Consider the following 21,183-nt stretch of genomic DNA (forward strand, 5'->3'; position numbering starts at 1 on the left):
AGGTTGTGATATTGAAAAGCACTTTCTATTCTGTCTTTGATTATAAATGTCCTTTTTTTCTTTTGATACTATTTTGAAATTAAGTTAGGAATTAGAATGCCAAGAGGAAAGCTTTCCATCGTCTTTATTTACCTTTTTAAAAACTCTGATCTCTTTCTCAATATTGCATGAGGATCACTTATTCTTTCATTTACCAAATGTTCTTTGAACAGTTGCTATGTTTTAATTATTAAAAAAAATTTTTTTTTTTCCTTGAGAAGTTTACATGGATGCTATCAAATGAAGTAAAAAATATAGGTAAGGTAGTGACAGTAAATGAGACTGCCCATTGTGAAAGTGTAAAGGAGTAGTTCTTAAGTTTAGGTGTATGTCAGAATGAATTTCTGGAGCTTTTTTCAACTATGCTTTCTTGGAGCTTCATCCGAGAGCTACTGAATAAAATCTCTCAGATCTGAGACCAAATTAGTAGTTTGAAAAATGCTACAGAGGATAGTGTTTCCCACCAAAAGCTAAGGACTACTGTGTAGAGAAAGACAAGAAGAAAGAGGATGGTAGTACTCCACAAAACACCGGTATTTAAGTTGGTGACGTTATGAGGACAAGCAAATGAGATTGTGTAGGAAAAATCCAAAGAAAAAAAAACCTTGAAAGAATGGAATTCCATACAAATAAGCAGAAGTTTCAAGAGTGACAAAAGTTAAAAAATATTGTATCTTGCAGAGAACTCAAGCGTTAGGAAAATGAGAAATAGTCTAAGCTGTAGAATTTATCATTTTTGAGATAAATGATGAGAATTTTCAGTGAATAGGTTGGAAAAAAATTCTAGACTGAGAAAAAAATATAGGATTGGGACTATGTTGGAAATTCATGAGTATACATTTTATCTTGATAATCAGTTTTGTAAATTTCAGAGGAGAGTCTTACATAAGCTCACAACTTAGTCTCAATTTTCTCTATGAGGTTTTAGGCAAGCCACCATACCTTATGTGGGTAAAACTGTGTCCCTCAACAAAGATATATTAAAGTTGTATCCCCCATATCTTTGTATCTGTGAATGTGAACTTATATGGAAATAGGGTCTTTACAGATGTAATCAAGTTAAGATGAGGTCATATTAGATTAGTGTGGGCCCAGAATCCAGACTAGTTTCTTTATAAAAGAGAAGATTTGGACATAAAAGCACAGACAGACACAGAGAGGGATAAGAAAACAAAGACAGAGACTGGAGGAATACAAGCCAAGGAATGCCAAGGGATGTCAGCAACCCCGACAAGGTAGGAAGAGACATGGAAAAAATTCTCCCTCAGACCCCACAGAAGGAACCAACCCTGCTGGCTGTTTGATTTCAGACCATTAGACTCAAGAACGGTAAGATAAAAATTTTGTTGTTGGTGGTGGTGGTATTATAAGCCACCCAGTTTGTGGTTTCAAGCCATCAAGTTTTAAGCCACCCATTTGTTATGACAGCCCTAAGAAAACTAATACAATACTAAATTGGAATTAATCTAGTCACCTATTTCACTTAATTATTTACAAATGACAACAATCACAGTATTAGCAATATTATTAATCTTTATTGAGTTCTTATTGTATGCCAGATGTGGAGTTAGGCTATCTATTATGTATGAGATATTATTCTATCTGTGTAAAGCTGGTAGGTTATATAAGGCTTTAAATAATTTGCCCAAGAAAACAATCCAAATCCATGTCTGTTAATTGCATTATATGTGGTTTTAAACATTACCCTAGATTTATTTCTCAATGCTAAAAGTAAAAGATTGGTTTAAATCCAGCTTTACTGTATGAGTTGATACAGTTTCTGCAACAGTGGGCTTAAACATAGCAACGTTTCTGAGGATGATGCAGAATTGGGAAATGACTCGTTCTGTTGTACATAGGGTCACTATGTGTAAGAACTGACTCAAAGGCCCTTAACAACAACAATGTGTATAAAGAAATCATTGACCACAGAAGAAAATTTTAATAAAATATAAAAACATAGTGATAACATTTAGAATTTCCCTTCAGTCTTAAAATTAGTCTTAAAAATAAGCTCCTTTGATTAAGTTATTGTCCCTATTTTTTTCTAATGGCTAAAACTTCAGTTGATAAAGTATTGATCAAATACTGTTAATATCTTCACAGATATCTCACTCTTTCAATCTCAAGTGCCAAATCACAATCCTAACTAAACACCACTTTCCAGCACTAGCAACTGAATTTTGCCACGCCAATCAGACTCTATTACAACGTGGGCCCCAAATTTCAAATGAACCCTCTACAGTACCTGGCAGTTTTAGTGCAATTTCCTCATATGTTCAGTTATCTTTCTCAATTAACTATTTTCCAAGTTTTTCCATGTTCTTGAGCTTCCTACTTGCTCCTTGACTCTAAAATTGATGACCTTACATCAAACTGGTGGGCGGAGGAGACTCTCCCCATCTTTTCACCACCACATCTGTTGTCCATCCTCATCTATACACCTATTTGCTGCCTTTCCTCATCTTACTATGAATGGTGTCATCCTGTCATTGTCAATAGCCAAACTCTCTATATAATGCTCTGGGTACCCTCCTATCTCATCTAATGGCTTCTCTAACTACCTGTCTCTCCAGCATCGATAAGTACCCCTTTTATTGGATCAGTCCTCTGAGTGTATAATCATGATACTGTTGCTTCCCTTACAGTAGAAAACTTCACTTGGTCTTGTGTACCTCTCTAGTTAACCACTGTATTTCCCTGTTTCTATTTCACAACAAATCTTCCTGAAATAGCTGTTTATAAGTTCTTGTTTCTAAACCATCATCTTACATCATCTCCTTAACCCATTCCAGTGGGAATTTCATGCCCAACACTCCATGACAGGGGTGGATTATCCAATAGGCAAGGTAAGCCCAGTGATTACCTTACCATATAGCTTTCATCACATCTTTGATGTGGTGAAACTCATATGTAATTGTTCACTACAGATTAGTCACTAAGCACAAGTAAGCCCATGCTTACCTTGCATACTGGGTCATCTGCTCCTGTCAGGGATTGTAGATTTGAAAATGGGCACTGATTCCGTAGGAAGGTGCTGTGAGGTTGGGAGAGAGACAGATGCCAACCATACCTAAAAGCAGAATCTTTGATGTGGTGAAAAATTGTGAAATCGTTCATCTAATTGCCTGGAAAAACAAATTGCAGAATTCTGGTGGAGAGAGTCAGTAAGAAACAGAAGTAGAAATGTAAATGCCAGATCCTCTGAGAGATAAAACTACAGCCAAACAGCTTACGACAGACAATTGCTTGTTCTTTTGACACTGTCGCGCTGTGTTATTCGGCATCAAATGTGTCCTCATATCAACTATGATTTTTGTTTTAGCAGAGTTGTCATTCTTCAACAAACAGATGCCCTCAATTACACACTATAAAAAACTGCACACACCTTAATTTGAGGTCTGGTCTTTCTCAAGTTTTCATTCCCTCATTTTGTCATTCTGACACTTTTAGTCCTCTCAATCTAATCAGCTAACTGTAATTTCAGGGCCAGGAAGAAAGCATAATGACAGTGCTAACCAATGCCTATCACTTATCTCCTCCATAAACATGAGTTTCCATGAGCAATTGGCCCTCACCAGAAGCTTCAGATTTCCAATGACTCTCTTTAAATTGAATAACATACAACTGGATCGGCAGTAGAAAATGTACATTTAGCAATAGTTGTAAAGCTGAACAACTAAGTAGGATTTTTAACTCTGGAAAAAGCAGAATCTATTTAGCAATCAAATCAATGTGTATCCATTTATTTCTCAAAATTAAACAAAATTCTTTAGGACTTTTGGATGTGTAAGCCTTTTGGAATTTTAAAAATATATATAAAACCAAATCGGTTGCCATCAAGTCAATTCTGACTGATAGCAGCCCAATAGGACAGAGTAGAACTGCCCCATAGGGTTTCCAAGGCTGCAATCTTTGTGTAAGCAGACTACCACGTCTTTCTCCCTCAGAAAGGCTGGTGAGTTCAAACCACCAATCTTTTGGTTGGCAGCTGAGCACTTAATTGCTTTACCACCAAGGCTCCTATATGTATGTATGTGTGTGTGTGTGTGTATATGTGTATATATACACACATATACATACATATATATGTGTATATATGTACATACACACACACATACATATATATGGTTGAAATCAACTTTACAGCAATGTGATATATATATAAAATATATATATATACACATTCTTTTAACGATACTCATGATTATAAAAAAAATTGTGAAAGAGTGGAGCGGTGTTTTAAATTCCTTACTTTATATTGGTTCCACTGCTGAATACAGAACTTCATCTCAAATACCTCATGACAAACTGCACATATTTCTGTCATTATACTTACCACCTCTACTATCTACTTTCTATGTAGCTGTTTGTCTTAGTTATCTAGTGCTGCTATAACAGAAATACCGCAAGTAGATGGCTTCAACAAATACAAGTTTATCCTCTCACAGTTTGGGTGGCTAGAAATCCTAATTCAGGGTGCCAGCTCCAGGGGAAGGCTGACTCTCTCCGCTGGCTCTGGAGAAAACCCTTGTCGTCAATCTTCCGCTGGTCTAGAAGCTTTTCAGTGCAGGGACCCCGGTTCCAAAGGACCTGTGCTCCTGGCTCTTCTTTTTTTGGTGGTAATGAGGTCCCCCTGTTTCTCTGCTTGCTTCTTTTATATCTCAAAAGAGATTGACTTAAGACACAACCTAATCTTGTAGATTGAGTCCTGCCTCATTAACATAACTGACTCTAGTCCTTCCTTGTTAACTTCATAGAGATTGGATTTACAACACATAGGAAAATCACATCAGAAGACAAAATGGTGGGCAATCACACAATACTGGGAATTACAGCCTAGCCAAGTTGGCAGAAATTTTGGAGGGACACAATTTAATCCATGACACTGTTAAATTCAGCTAACACAGTGGCTGAAAAATAGTAGTCACCTAATAAGTAATGGTAGAATTAAAAAATGAATATATATGTAAAAAATTGTGTTCTGTTGGAGGGGTACCCAGTAAACCCAGTGCTGTCGAGTCAATTCTGACTCATAGTGACCCTATAGGACAGAGTAGAACTGCCCCATAGAGTTTCCGAGGTGGAGGGGTGGTAATGGGTAAAAGATAAGGTATGGTGTAATAATTGCTTTCAAATAAGAAAACTATTTGAAAGCTAACTTCATTTGAGATAGTAGCAGGTTAGTCAGTCTGGCTAAGCAAAACAGTGAAGAAAATTAAATTTGTCTTTCTTACCTTCCTACCATTTAGAGCTTCCATACAAGCCACTAGTGGGTAAATTAAGTTGGTTCTTGACTGCTTTGTTATAGTTCTTATAATTTTCTAGTAGGGACTGCTCTTCCAAAACAATATCCAGGGTTATGGAATTAATTTGTTTGCTTCCTCTTGTAATCAGAAGTTCAGACATAGTAGTCTAATAGCCCTAGAATTCAACCGCAGCACTAACTTTTTTTGGTTTATGTGGCTTTGAGCCAAACAATCTTTCTAAACCCTCACCTACGTAATAGTGATAATAGTGGTACCTATTTTACAGGATTACACTGATGATTAACCAAAGTAAAATACTTATAGCTTAGTGCCTGAGCACAGAAAATGCTCAAAAATTATAATTATAAGTTATATACAAATTACTGTATTATTCAAATTTTGCATATCTATAAATAAACACAATTAACTTAAATCCTCTTTATTTAGGGGGTTTTATAAAATTTCTCCCAAGTATGACAGTGCTGTTATGAATTTTTCAGTCCAGGTCTTGTGACAAACTTGTTACCTACCTCAGAGGGATTTGCAATTTCAAAGCAGATGATAACTTAACCCCACTGTGCGATTATTTTTAGACACAGGTGAAGATCCTTAGGAGGCCTATAAGGAAGAGAGGTTGTGACATGTGTGATTTCAGGGGTAGGTGAAAGATAACCCCTCTTCCTCAATAGGCCTCCTAAGGAACTTCTTTTGTGTCTAAAAATTGCAAATCCCTCTGAGGTAGGTAACAAGTTTTTTGCAACAGTTGGACTGAAAAATTCGTAACAGCACTCTATATGTTTACTGCCTGATGTACCTACGGGAGCCCTGGTGGCACAGTGATTAAGAGCTTGTCTGCTAGCCAAAAGGCCAGTAGTTCGAATCCACCAGCTTCTCCTTGGAAACCGTATGGGGCAGTTTACTCTGTCCTATAGGGTTGCTATGAGTGGCAACAGCGTTTTTTTAATGTAAATAGTAATAACATTTATCTCTTCATTCGGGACAGAATAAACCATGGTTTTAAACTGAGCAACTAGAACATACTAGAAAGACCAATGGTACCTTGCCTCCAAAGCTTAAATAAGATAATGCAGACAATATGTTGATTAGGTCGGCATGTGAGATAAAAATGTTTGTCAGGTCTATCGAACAGGCTATTACATTTTAAAATTAGCATATCTTGACAAACAAAAAAATTGTATAAAAATTATTTCATTTTGCCTAAATTTTATTTTTTAAAAATTGCATTGCATCACATAATGCACCATAAGTACTGTAATACAGCGCTGGATCTCTATGTTAATGGAGTTTATAAAATTCCATAAATGTTGTAACACGTTTCTATACTAATGACCGGTGAAGTAATTAATAATTATTTCAATTTTACCATCATATGTAAATCCTGTCTTACCAAATTGGTAATCAGTCATAAAATCAAATTAGATTGTACCAAAGGTAATGTAAACACAAGCATGAACATAATGGAGCACCAAATTATTGTACTAGTCAAACGAATCCTAAATAATTGCAACTTTATCTCTTTTATGGAAAAATTAAAAGAACCCCTCACATAATTATTTTTATGCAAATTACTGGATTATATTTTTATACTTTTCATTACGAAGATATGACACATCGTAACTATCCTTGAATTTTAGGTCCTTTTTTAAAATAAAAACCTCGGGAAATTTTTGTCATTGAAAGGAATACAAACAAGTATCTATCTAAGAAAATGATGGTTCCTTGATATTTGGCTGATTTCTAGACTAAAAAATCCCGAAATATTTCTGAATCAATAATTAATGAACAATAATCAATACCATTCTCTTAAATACTAGCTAGAGGGAGAGAGAAAGGAGAGATCCAGAAATAACAACAACAAAAAAAGGACTATAATAGTACACTTTTTAATTTGTGTAAATGATTTTTTTTGCATCATTCCTTTTTAGCGTTATAATATGCCAAAAAGTAGTGAGATATTTTTTCTGAAATTTAGCAGTTGCTTTGGCTTGGGCTTGGCAAAATAACCATTATTTATATTTATAGCTTTTTATCTCAATCAATATAGTAACTACTCAGCTGAACAAAATTTTTGAAGATTGAAAATGATTATTTCTCTATTTTTATAGCAAATTCAATTCTATATGCAGTCCATTATAAGCAATCCACAGGAAATTCAATTTTTTTTTCAGATGTTTGCTCAGAAATATGTCTAGTCAGAATACCTGTTGCCATTGAGTCTATTTCAAATCATAATGACCCTATAGGACAGAGTGGAAATTACCAATAGGATTTCCTAGGCTATACGTTTTTGCGGGAACAGACTGCCACATCTTTTTCCCATGGAGCGGCTGGTGAGTTTGGACCACCAGCCTTTCGGTTAGCAGACGAATGCTTAACCAGTGGCCACCAGGACTCCTTCTAGTGAGAACAGACCAAAACCTGTTGCTGTGGAATTGATTCCAACTCATAGCAACCCTATAGGGCAGAGTAGAACTGCTTCATAAGATTTCCAAGGAGCGGCTGGTGGATTCGAACTGATGACCTTTTGGTTAGCAACTGAACTCTTAATCACTGTGCCAGCAGAAGCCCTATATTCTGAGAAAACTGGAAGATAAAGATATTGAAAATCTTCTTTCCTTTTTAATGTATGAAAACCATTTCTGAAACTCACTTGATGATCCCTCATGTCTTTTTCTATGGTTAGTTATTTTCCTTCTGTGGTTCTCAACTTAAATATCACCCATCTGAGAAGGTCTCTCCTTACTCACTATGTCATCTAAACTAGATTTCCCTGTTATTCTCTCTCTGAGTTTCTTCTTTGTTCCCTTCACTTCTTTTATTCTAATTTTCAATTATTTATATAGTTTACTTTTTTCCTTCTTTTCTTCCACTTGATTACAAGCTTTTTGAGAGAAGAACAACTATAAGATGTTTAACTTTGTATCATCAGTGCATAACAAAAATATTTGGACCATAATAGGCACTTGATATATATTTGCTGATAATATAGAGAGATTATTCATATCTCATAATTATATATATACCACATATATGTGTATACGTGTGTATTTATATATGCACATATATATTTGTAAAAAGTATTTTTGATGCTTCAAATTTATATAATAAAACATTGAAAATTTAATAAGCAAAAATTAAACATACCGAGTACTTACCTGTGCCTCGCACTGTGTTAACTTACAAGAATCAATAAACTTGCTCTTCACACTTACTTTAAGGAAATTTTCATTTTGTCCATTTTGAAAGTGAGGAAATTGAGACACATAGATAATTAGTAACTTGGCAAAATTACACAAGTTGTAAATGTTGAAACCAATATTTCAACCAAACAATTGGATTTCAAGACCTACTCCTTAAAAATATTTATGTACGATGAAATGAGCTTTTGAATTTGTGGAAAGTGAAATGCAAAAGTCATTGCACAAGTTCATTTCTAATAGTTTTAACATTGTTTGTATTCTGAACACCTCTTATAATCCAAGGAAAAAAGGTGTAGAGATTACTTCATTACTTTCAAGGTCATTCCTTGAAAGATATCCTTTCCCAGACATTGAGGGTGTGGGAAGAAAAGGTCAGAGACAGTACTTCCTTATTGCCTATTCAGACAATCCCAGACTTACACGATCATTGTATACTGAAATATATTACATCATTCAATTTTTAGGCATGTATTTCTCTCTTGCTAAAGCTTATTAAGCACAAAAGTATTTTCTGAATGATAAAAAGCAGAGATTTATTTTATAACTACTTGTTGGTTATATTTACCTGAACTAAATTTATAGCCAGCCCTTGCAATTTTTTACCTGTCATAGCTTTTCCTCTTTCAAAATGTATTTTGCTATAACAATTTACCCACAAAGAATCTAGTTACTCATATTAAAAATATGATATGCCATAATAGCATCCTCATAAATGTTTTTTTCCTCTCACTTCAGAATTCCTTCTACTGTTTTATTATTCACGTGAATGCCCTCACTACTGAAGTATGGAAAAAAACACAAGCTTGAAATTTATAGTCTGCAATGGAAACATTGGATTTTCCCTCTAGGTATTCAAACATAATTTTTGACTTTGAGTAAATATTCGTTTGAATAAGCAGCACATTTAAAAATATTGTCTTCCACTCACACCATTGATAAATAGTAGCTGAACATTGTTCAGTCATCACTATGGATTTTACAGGCACAGAATAAGCTTATTTGAGCATAGATTTTCATTCTACATGTTTTCTAACATTGAAAACTATAATTCATTTTTTCATTCAGTGTTTATTGGACAATTTGCACTCAATATTGCTTTAGGCATCAGCACATACAAATGGAAGATGAAGTATCAAACCTCGAGAAGTTTACAACACAGAAAACACAGGGAAAAAGATAATAAATGCTTATATAATTTCAGATAGTTAAGATTTTTTAAGAAGTAGATAGCGGTAAGAGCAAAAAGATTTGGTTGGTGAGGGGATGTTTTCTGAGGTAGTGAATTTTAAAGTCAAATAATGAGACTGAAACTGCCATGGGAAAATGTGAGTGAAGAGTATGCCAAGTGAAGCAAACAGAATGCAAAGGTGGCCCCAGACAGCCATACGTGCCTTGTTTGATGGAGTTCATGCGCAGTGGATACAAGGCTTGACTGCCTCAAACTTCCATAACAATTATGTGTATATATATATGTATATATAGTAATGCCTTGACTCTTTATGTTTACTTAATTGCTTTCCAGTCATAATTGTTTGTGCAATAAAGAAAAAATAGTGCAGGTGACCACAATACAACAAGATTTTTAGGCTGTTTGCTACCACAGCATGGCCTAGATTTTTCTTGTCTCATGCACAGCTGTGATGCAAACTTGCCAACATCTTAATTAGGTTGTATTTCTGGTATGATACCATGCCTGACAATATTTTTTTCAAAATTTTATAAATTTCTACACCAACGTTCATTGCAGCACTAGTCACAATAGCCAAAAGCAGAAACGACTAAAATGCCCATCAACTGATGAATGGATAAACAAAATGTGGTATACACATACTCACCCCTAAAGAGAAATGAAGTGCTGACGCACGCCACAAAATGGATAAATCTAGAGGACACTACGCTGAGCAAAATAAGTCAGATGCAAAAGGAAAAATGCTGTATTATACCACTTATATGAAATAAGCAAATATATAGAAACCAAAAGTAATTAGTGGTTTCTAGAGGTGAGATGGAGGAGGAAAGAGGGGATTTTTGCTTAGAATGCATTGAGGGTGTGTTAATGGTAATAGGATAATTTGGGAAAAGAGAATGAGAATGCTTGCACAACTTGAAGAATGTAATCAATGTCACTAAAGTGTACATGTGGAAATTGGTAAAATGTAAGCTTTTCTGTGTATCTATCACTATAATAAAAAATTATAATTTTAACACATTAGTGAAAAAGATGTCTCCTTACCCTCTCTTTTTTCATGCACTTGAGCCTTAGATTATTTTTTAAACACTGTATTATTATATGAATGGAACCCTCAAAATGAATGACTCTTCTTCTTACCGTGTCACAGGTAATCAATCAAGTATTTTTAATTTTAATTCCGCAATGCCCTTCAAAGGTACTGACTTCACTTCATGCATGCTGCAATCGCCCATTAGAACCCTCCACCATATATGGCTTGTTGAAGCAATAACCTCCTGACCTGACTCCTTTTCAAGAAAAACTCAACAGCCAGAACAATCTTTCTCTAACTAGTGATGGGAATCAAGGGATACACTGGTCTCAATCTTGTTTTCCCTGAGAAGTTATTCTCCCTTGACACACTTCTGCACTCTTTTGGCTCTTTTGTGATTTCTTTCCTGGTGAAATTCAGATATTTGAGAAAAGTACCTGTGAATGTCTAACCCCTCTGTATTAGTTTCCTGGATCAAACTACCCAAAACTTAATGGTTTAAAACAGGAATTTATTCTCTCCCTGTTCTGGAGGCCAGAAGTTTGACATAAGTAAGTTGGGTGTATCAGGGGAGCAAAGCTACTCTAACAGGTGTAGAAGTATTCCTTTTCTTGGTGGGTGAGGAATCCCTAAACTTGGAGAATCAAGAGAAAAGAAGAAATTAATTTTGTATTGCATTGAGAGCATTCTGAGAGCATTAACTTGCTCTGTGATGTCTTTTTCCAATCCTAATTCAATCAATTTAGCAAATATACATTAAATATATACACACTACACTCATTATGCAGAACACTAAGAGCCTCAGCATATTTCAGATGACTACTTTCACTTCTCCCATCATTTGATTAAAATGTCAATTTAGACTCAATGTCATTTTTTTTTTTTTTTTGCCATGATTCCCAGTGTTGTGTGATTGTCCACCGTCTTGTCATCTGATCTGATGTGATTTTCCTATGTGTTGTAAATCCTATCTCTGTGATGTTAGTGAGGCAGGATTAAAGGCAGATATGTTAATGAGGCAGGACTCAATCTGCAAGATTAGGCTGTGTCTTAAATTAACCTTTTTTGAGATATAATGGAGAGAAGCAAGCAGAGAGACAGGAGGACCTTAAACCAAGAAGAAAGTAGTGCCAGGAGCAGAGCTCTTCCTTTGGGCTGGGGCTCCCTGTGCTGAGAAGCTCCAAGACAAGAGGAAGAATGTTGACGAGGACCTTCCTCTTAGAGGTGACAGAGAGAGAAAGCCTTCTCTGGTAGCTAGTGCCCCACATTCAGACTTTTAGTCTACTAGACTGTGAGATGATAAATTTCTGTTTGTTAAAGCTATCTAGCAGCACTACATAACTAACACAGTCCCTCATTTCAATGGATCATTTTTGGCCAAAGATCTGAAGACATCTAATCCATTTAATTAGTTTTTTTTTTTTTTTTTCTTGTTCTTTTTCTCAATTAAGAGAAGAAATATTAGGCACTATCAAATTGAAAAAAAAAATTTTTTTTCTATCAAATTGAGACAATTAACTACTGTTTTCCAATAAGAACCAGTAAGATGGATGTGCTCTTTTCTCCAAAAGATAAACACCACTTTATTGCCACAGTGTAATACTTAGTACTTACACATTTCCCTGGTGAAATCTTTGTCCAAAATTGGATAATGTGGTAGACACAGAGCTTTGCTTCTCAAGTTCTCCCTGAGGAAAGCCTCTCTCAATCTAGGAAGTGTATAGCTAGCTGACAGTTGGAACTGTGCACTCCCTCAGTGTCTGCCTCAGCTTTCCAGCGGAGGCTATGCTCTCCTCAGAGATTTTGACAGATCTGGCTTCCCTCCCCAATCAAGTTTTGTCCTTTCTTTTTTTTTTTTTTTAATAGTGTTATAACCCAACATACTTTTTGCCTTCCTTTTTTTTTTTCAATACTGTCTTAGAATACAAACAGCACATTAGTTCCATGAGTAGTCTAAGAAAGGAGTTGGTTAGATGGGAACACTCACTGCCCATACGGCAACAAGGGTCTCATCCTGAGTAGTAAGTGGAACAGACTAAGCCCTTAACACAGGGTAGAGATCCAATCGAAAAACCTTGTCTCATGGAAAAATGTGTCAGTGGAAGGGATTGCATTCAAGCAATTGAAATATATTGATGAAATAATAAATATAATGTTAATGGAATCTGATGGTTATAAGTTTCATTAATACACCATAGACGGATAAAGCATATCTGAATACAATTAATAACCAATTTGGATCTCATAAGTGCATATATATTTTGTACTCAAGAGACCACTGGAAGTGCTGTAAAAAACGAACTCCACTTTTTATTATTATTATTATTTCACTTTGTGGTATGTGGACTTTCTACCGAACACTCTGCATTTGGCTTATTGATGAGTAAGGAAGAACTAAAAGGAAAAGGAATTGTGGCTTACCCTCTCTTTTTCTTTCCTTCTATGTTATCATTTTTAATATAAGTGGTTGATTTATAAGAGGAAGAAACACAGGGAAGTAAAACAGGAAAGAAAGGATACAATAGGAGTCCCCAAGTAGAACAAATGTTCTGGCTACTAACTGAAAAGTTGGAAATTTGAGTCTGCTCAGAAGTGCCTTGGAAGAAAAGCCTGGCAATCTACTTCTAAAATATTAGCCATTGAAAATCCTATAGAGTTCTACTCTGACCAAGGTGGAGTCTCCATGTGTCAGGATGACAACTGGTGGTGGTGGTATGGGTGCTTCATATTTTTTAAAATGTCATTGCCATTTTTCTGCATTGAAAAAGATTCTAGTTTGAACATGACCCTTCAGGGATTGCTGTTGCTTACTCAACAACAGAAACAACACACTTTTCTTGTATTCGCTTTTAGCCTCACTGAACTTCTACACGTTGTGGGTCCATAAAATTCTGTGCTCATGAGTTGTCATAAATACTATGTGACATGGCATTTATAGACTGGTAAATAACTATGTTGAACAGCATATTGTGTATATTTCCTATGCTTACTGACATGTTGCATTGGCCCATTGAACTTCACTTACAAAACAAATGTTCAAAGATTAAGAATTTCAAGATCTCATGGTGTCAGGTATTGAGGCTATGCATGCTGACAACAGCATAGGTGACCACTTACCAAAACTGATCTGGCTACTTCTACAATGTATAACACTCAGCCTCTAATAAGGCATTATTCCTTGAAGAGAAAACATGGCCATACTAAAAGAGCATCACCTTGTTATCCCAGGAAGGGATCTCAAATTCAGATATGGTTTTGCCTTTTTTCCATAGAGTTTCATAGCACATCACTATCAAGAGCACATCACTATCAAGGGACTTACAAAATGCTTGATTCTCAAGCATGGCATCCAAATAGAAATCCAAATTAGCAGTGGAGAACATGTTGGGATGGGCCTGTGATCGTGGAATACAATTTCACACACCTCACTGCCAGAAGCTTCTGGCCTCTTGGAGTATTAGAATGGCCTGCTAAAGGAACAAAATAAGCACCTGATTGGAGAAAACATCTTGCAAATATTGATTGCCATTGAAAGATCACCATTGAGTCAGAGAGCATTATGCCATCTATAAAAAGCATACATACATGGGTTTGGGGAACTGAATGTGGAAGCTGGAGTTGTCCAACTTATTAGTTCTGTTGGCTACACTGAGGGACTTTTCTCTTTCTATCAATGCAACTCTGATTATCAAGGGACATAGTAAGGGTTCCTTTGAATTAAAAGCTATGTCTGTGCCTGGTAATTTGGGCTTCTTGTATCCAGGGGCCAACTAGTAAGAAGAGGAGTCACCATCTCCATAAAGGTAGTTGACCCTGATCGGCAATAGGTAGTAAGGCTGTTGTTACACAGTGGAGGCACAGAGGTGGATGTGTAAAATTCAGGTGAACAACTCTGCTATCTTAGTATTTCGTTGTCCAAATGCAACTGTAAATGAACAAGTACGGCAATCCAAGCAAGAGAAGGATCACCGCCAATGATTCAGACTGCTCAGATACGGCGGTTTAGACCACTCCATCAGGTAAATTATAGAGATTAACAGAGGTGGTAGGTAAACTGAAGTAAATTTAGAATGGATAATTTAGAACAGATGGTGGATGAGGGAGATAATGAGTTTCAGTGGTGTCGTGAGTTCAATTGCAGAGTTGAGACTGCAGTTCCCTTCATTAAACTCCCTCCTATACATTTACACCCAGAACACTGGAGAGCTGTTATTTACTCACGTAAGGAGAAGTGCAACTACACTCCACAACGGAAGAACTCTAACAGATGTGGTGAGAAGCAGCTCAAACCCTCTTTCAGCAAAGAACTGGATGCCCGGCTGCAAGGAATATTGTTAGCTATTAACTTATTTAGAGTCCAATTCATATTTTAAGCCAAAGTCAGGCTCTTGCAACAGCTCCCAGCCTATAACTGCGCATAGCAGTGGAACAAGAGCCCAACCCTCTCTGGCTTTTTTTGGATGCCTTTAATGCGCAATCTTTGTTCTAGACACCTTCATTCATCTGCAAGAATTTGTCAGGTCTTCATTGCAGTCTGACAGCAACCTCTGCCCTTCCTTCTTCCTTTCCTAGGTATTATTCCTCAATAAATCTTTTATAGTCCTAACTGCATTTCATCATCTGCTGCCCAAGTAACAGGGACATGCTTATTGCTGAATCTAAGCACAGAGTAGGACCCATCCGCTTAAACTCCCTCCAGTGACACAATGGTGTTGAAATTTGATGTTATCACTGCCTGTCATATTTTGTCCCACAGAGGCTATAAAACAGTGATCATATCCTCACTTTGAAGAAGATGCCAATTCTGGATAAAAGTGTTTATACATTTGCTTCCAGATCTGTTTAGGTGTATGGAAAATAACGCTCATGTTAAGAGATAAAATTCCTTTGGTAATACCTGAATATTGTGTAATAGAAGAGAAGAGCAGAAGAACAACATACTATCACACTCAGATCTATAGAGATCTCTCTTTGTTTTGATTGTGTATATATATATATATATATATGTAGATTAGGTCAGAAAACTAATGTTGATAAGAGTTGAACACAATATGGTGATGTAAAAAATATGTACACAGCAGATTAGCAGAATAAATCCAACCTTATATTATGAGCTAAAGTCACTCTAGTGAGTGAAGGAATGACTCACTAAGCTTTCCTCCATATCATATTTCTAAGCTACTAGTATAGAACTCATATTCCTGGAAAAAACTATGGAATTTTACATTAGAAAAGGACAGATGGGGGGGAAAAAAAAAAAAACAGCATGTTTTTCTTTCTTTTTCCTACTCTTTTCACTGCTAATTTCTCCTTTGTCTGGAAATGGTCACTGCTATCACTAGGTTAAGTATTTCCCTTTCTTCCTGTTCCCATTTAGTAATAGACAAATGGAAAGTACATCAGTCCTGTGTACCACATCTTGCATAGCTCATGGCAGTAGCACACTGAAAATTTGGGAGGTGGCTGGATTTTCTTAACACTATAATTTGAACACATAGGACAAATACCTTTCTGAAGGTCATTTTAACTTCCCATAAGCATGACTTTAGAACTGATTTTTGTTAATCCTGGGGAAAGAAGAAGGTTTTACTTCAATGGGAAGAGCATAAGTGGACTGGCATGGGGATACAAAGTATGGAAATCACAGGAGATGTCTGTTCCACAAAAAAAATTACCTCTTGGGAGTTAGAGCTGCTGATTGATTTACAAATAGCTCCTTAACTTTCACTTTCAAAGTTTCAAATGTTTGTTTCAACTTTCCCACACCTGAACTCAGATGAGCCATTACAAGAAGTGATGAAGGGATCTAGTCCCATTGTGCAGAAATAAAGACAGAGACATATTTTCTTTCCATGTGTTACCAGATGGAAACCCCAGGCTCTTGCTGCGCATAACTCGTATTGGTCAATAAATATGAGACCCAGGGAGGGGAATAGGAAAGTCATCTTTATTTTTGTTGTACAAGGAAATGGAGTCAGTTGGAGCTGCTGTTGGCAAGACCGCTCACCAAGGGCGGACAGGCAAGTTACTTTTAAAGGGGCTTACAAGTCGGGAGTTCATACAAGTTATGTCAGCAACATTCTTAATCATATTAAACAGGTGTAATGGTGTTTACATACAACCTCCAAGCAAAAGTAGGATTCAAATGCAAAGCTAATTTGTGGGGGGAACCTGGCAAAGGAAATCATTTTTCAATAAACACTGTAGGGGAGGAAGCCAGGTAAATAATACAGCGCTGTGGGGGCTCTGTCTCACATGTACCAGGCATTCAGCTGTGTAAAGAGTCATGATCATTGTTTATTCAGGTACTGAGGCTGCTTGTTCAAGTGATCTGGCCACTGGTATTCTAATGATTAAATCTTTAAGGCCAGACTTATACAGGGCAATTCCCTGTATGCTGAAAATTCCTAAAAATTGTGTCGTTGTTAAGTGTCTTTGGTTCTTGTTGTCCAGTCCTAGGCAATGTTCCGTGGTAATCCATAAGGTTTTCATTGGCTAATTTTCAGAAGCCAATAATCAGGCCTTTTCCTAGTCTTTTCTTAGTCTTGAAGCTCCATTAAAACCTGTCAATGTTGAATAACCCTACTGGTATTTGAGATACTGAAGGCATAGCTTTCAGTGGCATAGCAACACTCAAGTCACCATAGTACAACGAAGTGGTAGAGAAGCAGTGGTATAACAACCTAAAATCCTAATGACACAAGTACATGCACAATATATCTCCGGAAAACATTCACAGTGCAAAATGATGTAGGCGTTTCCTCAAGGCAGATAGTGGAAACCCACGAGGCAGGCAAATGGGTGCATAAACTGGTGACGGAGTACTGCCGTAAGATGGGCATTGTACTAGAAAATTCCATTACGTTTTCAAAGGAATGTAATTGGAATGGACATTTGCCTTTCATGCCGAAAGCAATAAACCTTTTCATCAATGACAAATAGATGATATTAGGTCACTCCCTAATCATCAGAAAAACAGAATATGTTCCAACAGTGTTTGATTTTTGCTTATACTATGCACGAATTTCTTGGAAGCCTTCCAAATATTAATAATGCTATATCATAAAGGTAAATATTCAAGAGGATTGGATGGCATAGGCATGACAAATTCTTGTGGGAAGTAGTCAGTTCTGCCCCAGGAATGGACCAGGCAACCTGGGAACTCATTCACATCCTTTCCTCTCTGACTCAAGATATCTGAGTAAATCAACGTTTTGATTCTTTATTGGGCCAAGTTTCCCACAGTCTGCCCACGTTCAAAAAGCTGCAAATATGCTTTAGATAAAAATAACCACAGAGATAACGAAACTTGCTTTTATGACTTCAGGAAAGTGAAAAGTGATATTTCAAAATGAGACGTGATAAATTACATGTACATATAGGAAAAAATTAGTAATAGCCACTGATTTAATTAGACATTCAAAACCTAAACTGTGTCTCTAGTCCTATGGCAATGTTATAGGAGTTAAACATGAATATTAATGACTGTACTAACATTATAACTACCCCTAATCCAGTAATGGTTTGCTTTTACCAATTCAGTTTAAGAATTATGGAATTCTTTTAATTATATTTTTTTCTTTTCTTTTTAATACTTGGCTTTAGAAGGTCAATGGGTCAATTATTGGTCTGCTATTCTGAGGATGGAAAATGGTCAATTCCAATGTCCTGATTTTAATTAAATTTTATGTTCAAATTTTAATTAAAATTCAACATTAGAATTGCCCAGTCAATTAAAGGTGTATATATGTGTGTGTGTGTTTAATTAAGTCCAATAACAGTATTACCAGTACCTCTGTGGGAGCTCAAATCGATGAGGCTATGAACTCCCTAACTACTGGCTGGAGAAAAATGGTTCATCTCAAAAGAGGTGTATAGAAATAGGGGTAAAATGATGTATGGACTAGTAATGGTATTTATCTTGTGATATAGTTTGGAGATCATTTAATCTGTATCAAAATAAAATGGAATAATTTTATCTGACAATCTTTTTAAAAATTGTGACATGATAGAGACACCACCTATCTTGAAATTAAATCAACCTTGACTGTGAAAAACAACAAACAATAGTAGACAATCTAAAACTTGTCTCTACATTGCAGCAGTAGCCTCTCACACCTGGGAGCCTCAGATACTTGTCATTATCTGACTGACTTTATTATTTTACTACCTGTATATTATAGCCAAACCAAATGGGCACTAAAAAAAAAAAAGCACTAGTTACATTTTAATGGCTCCTTCAAAGATGAACAATAAAAGTTGTTGTTGTTTCAGGTGCTTTAAAAATGTGTAGGGTAATGCTATTCAGCTATATGCAATCCCTCCCTAATGGAGTCAGCTTTGCTCTTCCCTGAAGCATGCTGGGGATGAACTTGGGATGGATTCTGGCTAAGGTAAAAGGCCAGGAGTGGTATGACTGGGCCAGCGGCCAAGGCCGAAGAATGCCTTAGCAACAAGAAGGAAAATATCTGGGCCTGGACTTGAACTCCCTGGGAACACTGACTGCCCAAGGACGTGGGAGAAAACCATGAACCTTGATCCCAGCTGGAATGGTATATAAGCTTGGGTTCCTTGCTAGGTGGTTGCAGAAAACACTCCAGCTGGCCGCCACTGGAGAAAGCAGCTGCTTGCCCGAGTAAATTTCCCTGAATAAACGTTTGAATCTGGAAAGGGCTACGTGTCAGTTCTTCGGACTATCTGCCAGGATGCACAGTGAGGGCCTTCCCTTGCTGGGGCTGTCCCCCGACAGCTGTATTTCTCAATGAGTATGCTATTGAAAATTTTGAAGGATAATTGTTAATTGTCACTTGCATTGCATGAGTCTTTATACCCCTGGTGTCCACCTATGAAAGGTTGGTATCTAGTATCCAGCATTTAAGGAAAAATACAAAGCCTCCAAACATTTCCAAATGCCCCTAGGACAGTTGAGAACTAACTTACAAATACTTTTTCCCGATGAATGAAAAACCAAGAGACTAGGTGACCTTTGAAAAATCCTGCCTAACAGCTAATACTTTTTGGCTAATTTTCATCTGAATATCTTTTCTTCATCTGGGAAAATATTGGACTGTAAATAATATCATTAGGAGAAAATTGCATAGAAATGTTTAGGCCATTCTATTCCCAAGAAGTGGGGAATCACATAGGAGAGAGCAGTTCCTTTCCAGATTTTATACCTGTGGTACATCTCTCATCTTCTCACATCTCAACATCTCTCACTTCAGTGGGAGACTAGAGGACACCAACCTCTCAGCACCCGATCTAGAACAAATACTTATATTTTGGCAGGACCATCACTGTCAATCATCTCTCAGTTAAAGAGAGAGACAGGTCACTTTACTATTAGTAAAGATTGGAATAGCTCTTATAATGGAATATAACCACAGAGGACTCTTTATGCCTGACTCTCCTAAAAGAAAGGAAGCAATTCTTCCATTTGGGGATTTTAGAAACAATTCAGGAAAAGAGCCTTCACCTGAAGAGAGCTGATAGAGCAGTGCACAGTACATCTGATTATTACCTTATATCACCTTGAGCAGGTATCAATAATGTTTTTCTATAAAACACCAGCTAATAAGTACATTAGGCTTTGTGGGCCATATCTTCTCTGTTAAAATGACTCCACTCTGTCACCTTCGTGCAAAACAGCCTATAAGATATGTAAATTAATTGTGTGGCTGTGTTCCAATAAAACTTCACTTTCATATTTCACACAACAATATTATTTTTTAGATTCATTTCAGTGGTTTGAATATGTAAAATCATTCTTAGTTTGCCAGCTCAGCAAAAGCAGGCTGGAGAGCCAGTATGGCCAATGAGCAGTAGTTTGATGACCCCTGACCTTGAACAAAAAATAAGAGAAACTTTATGGAGAAAGCTTTCTGTCTCTTGAAGTTAAGAAACTTTTATTAACTTACTTAGAAAATATCCCATTGTTATAGTAACGGGGAAAGAAAAACATATCACCGTATTTCCAGTAAAGTTCTTTACTGTATTCACTGTCTAAGATCAATAGTGATCAAAAAAAAAAAAAACTCTTTCAAACTCTGTGGACTTTATTTTGTTTAATTTTAGGGGTGAAACATTATTGTAAAAACCATAATTCAATACTGTATGAATTGTGTCATCTACTCTCAAGTGTTAATAAATAAGTGCAAACAGAGAAAGAGAAAGCCATGAAGCAAATATAACAAAATGTAAAAAAAAAAAAAGTGAATCTGGTTACAGGAGAGTTTGCTCTACCAATCTTACAGATAGATAAGTTTAAAATTATTCTAAAATTTTTTACTTATTTAAAATCTTTTTTTTTTTTCTTCTTCTTTTTTACACAGGCATTAGGTCTGGTAAGTTTTTGGATTGGCTATTCATCTTTTTTTTTTTTTTAATGGCACACGTTACTCAAATGACTAGGAATTCCTGAATTTACTTCCTATCTGTCCCTTCTGACTCCAC

Source organism: Loxodonta africana, chromosome 17 (genome assembly GCF_030014295.1).
Source record: "Loxodonta africana isolate mLoxAfr1 chromosome 17, mLoxAfr1.hap2, whole genome shotgun sequence".
Classification (NCBI taxonomy): Eukaryota; Metazoa; Chordata; class Mammalia; order Proboscidea; family Elephantidae; genus Loxodonta; species Loxodonta africana.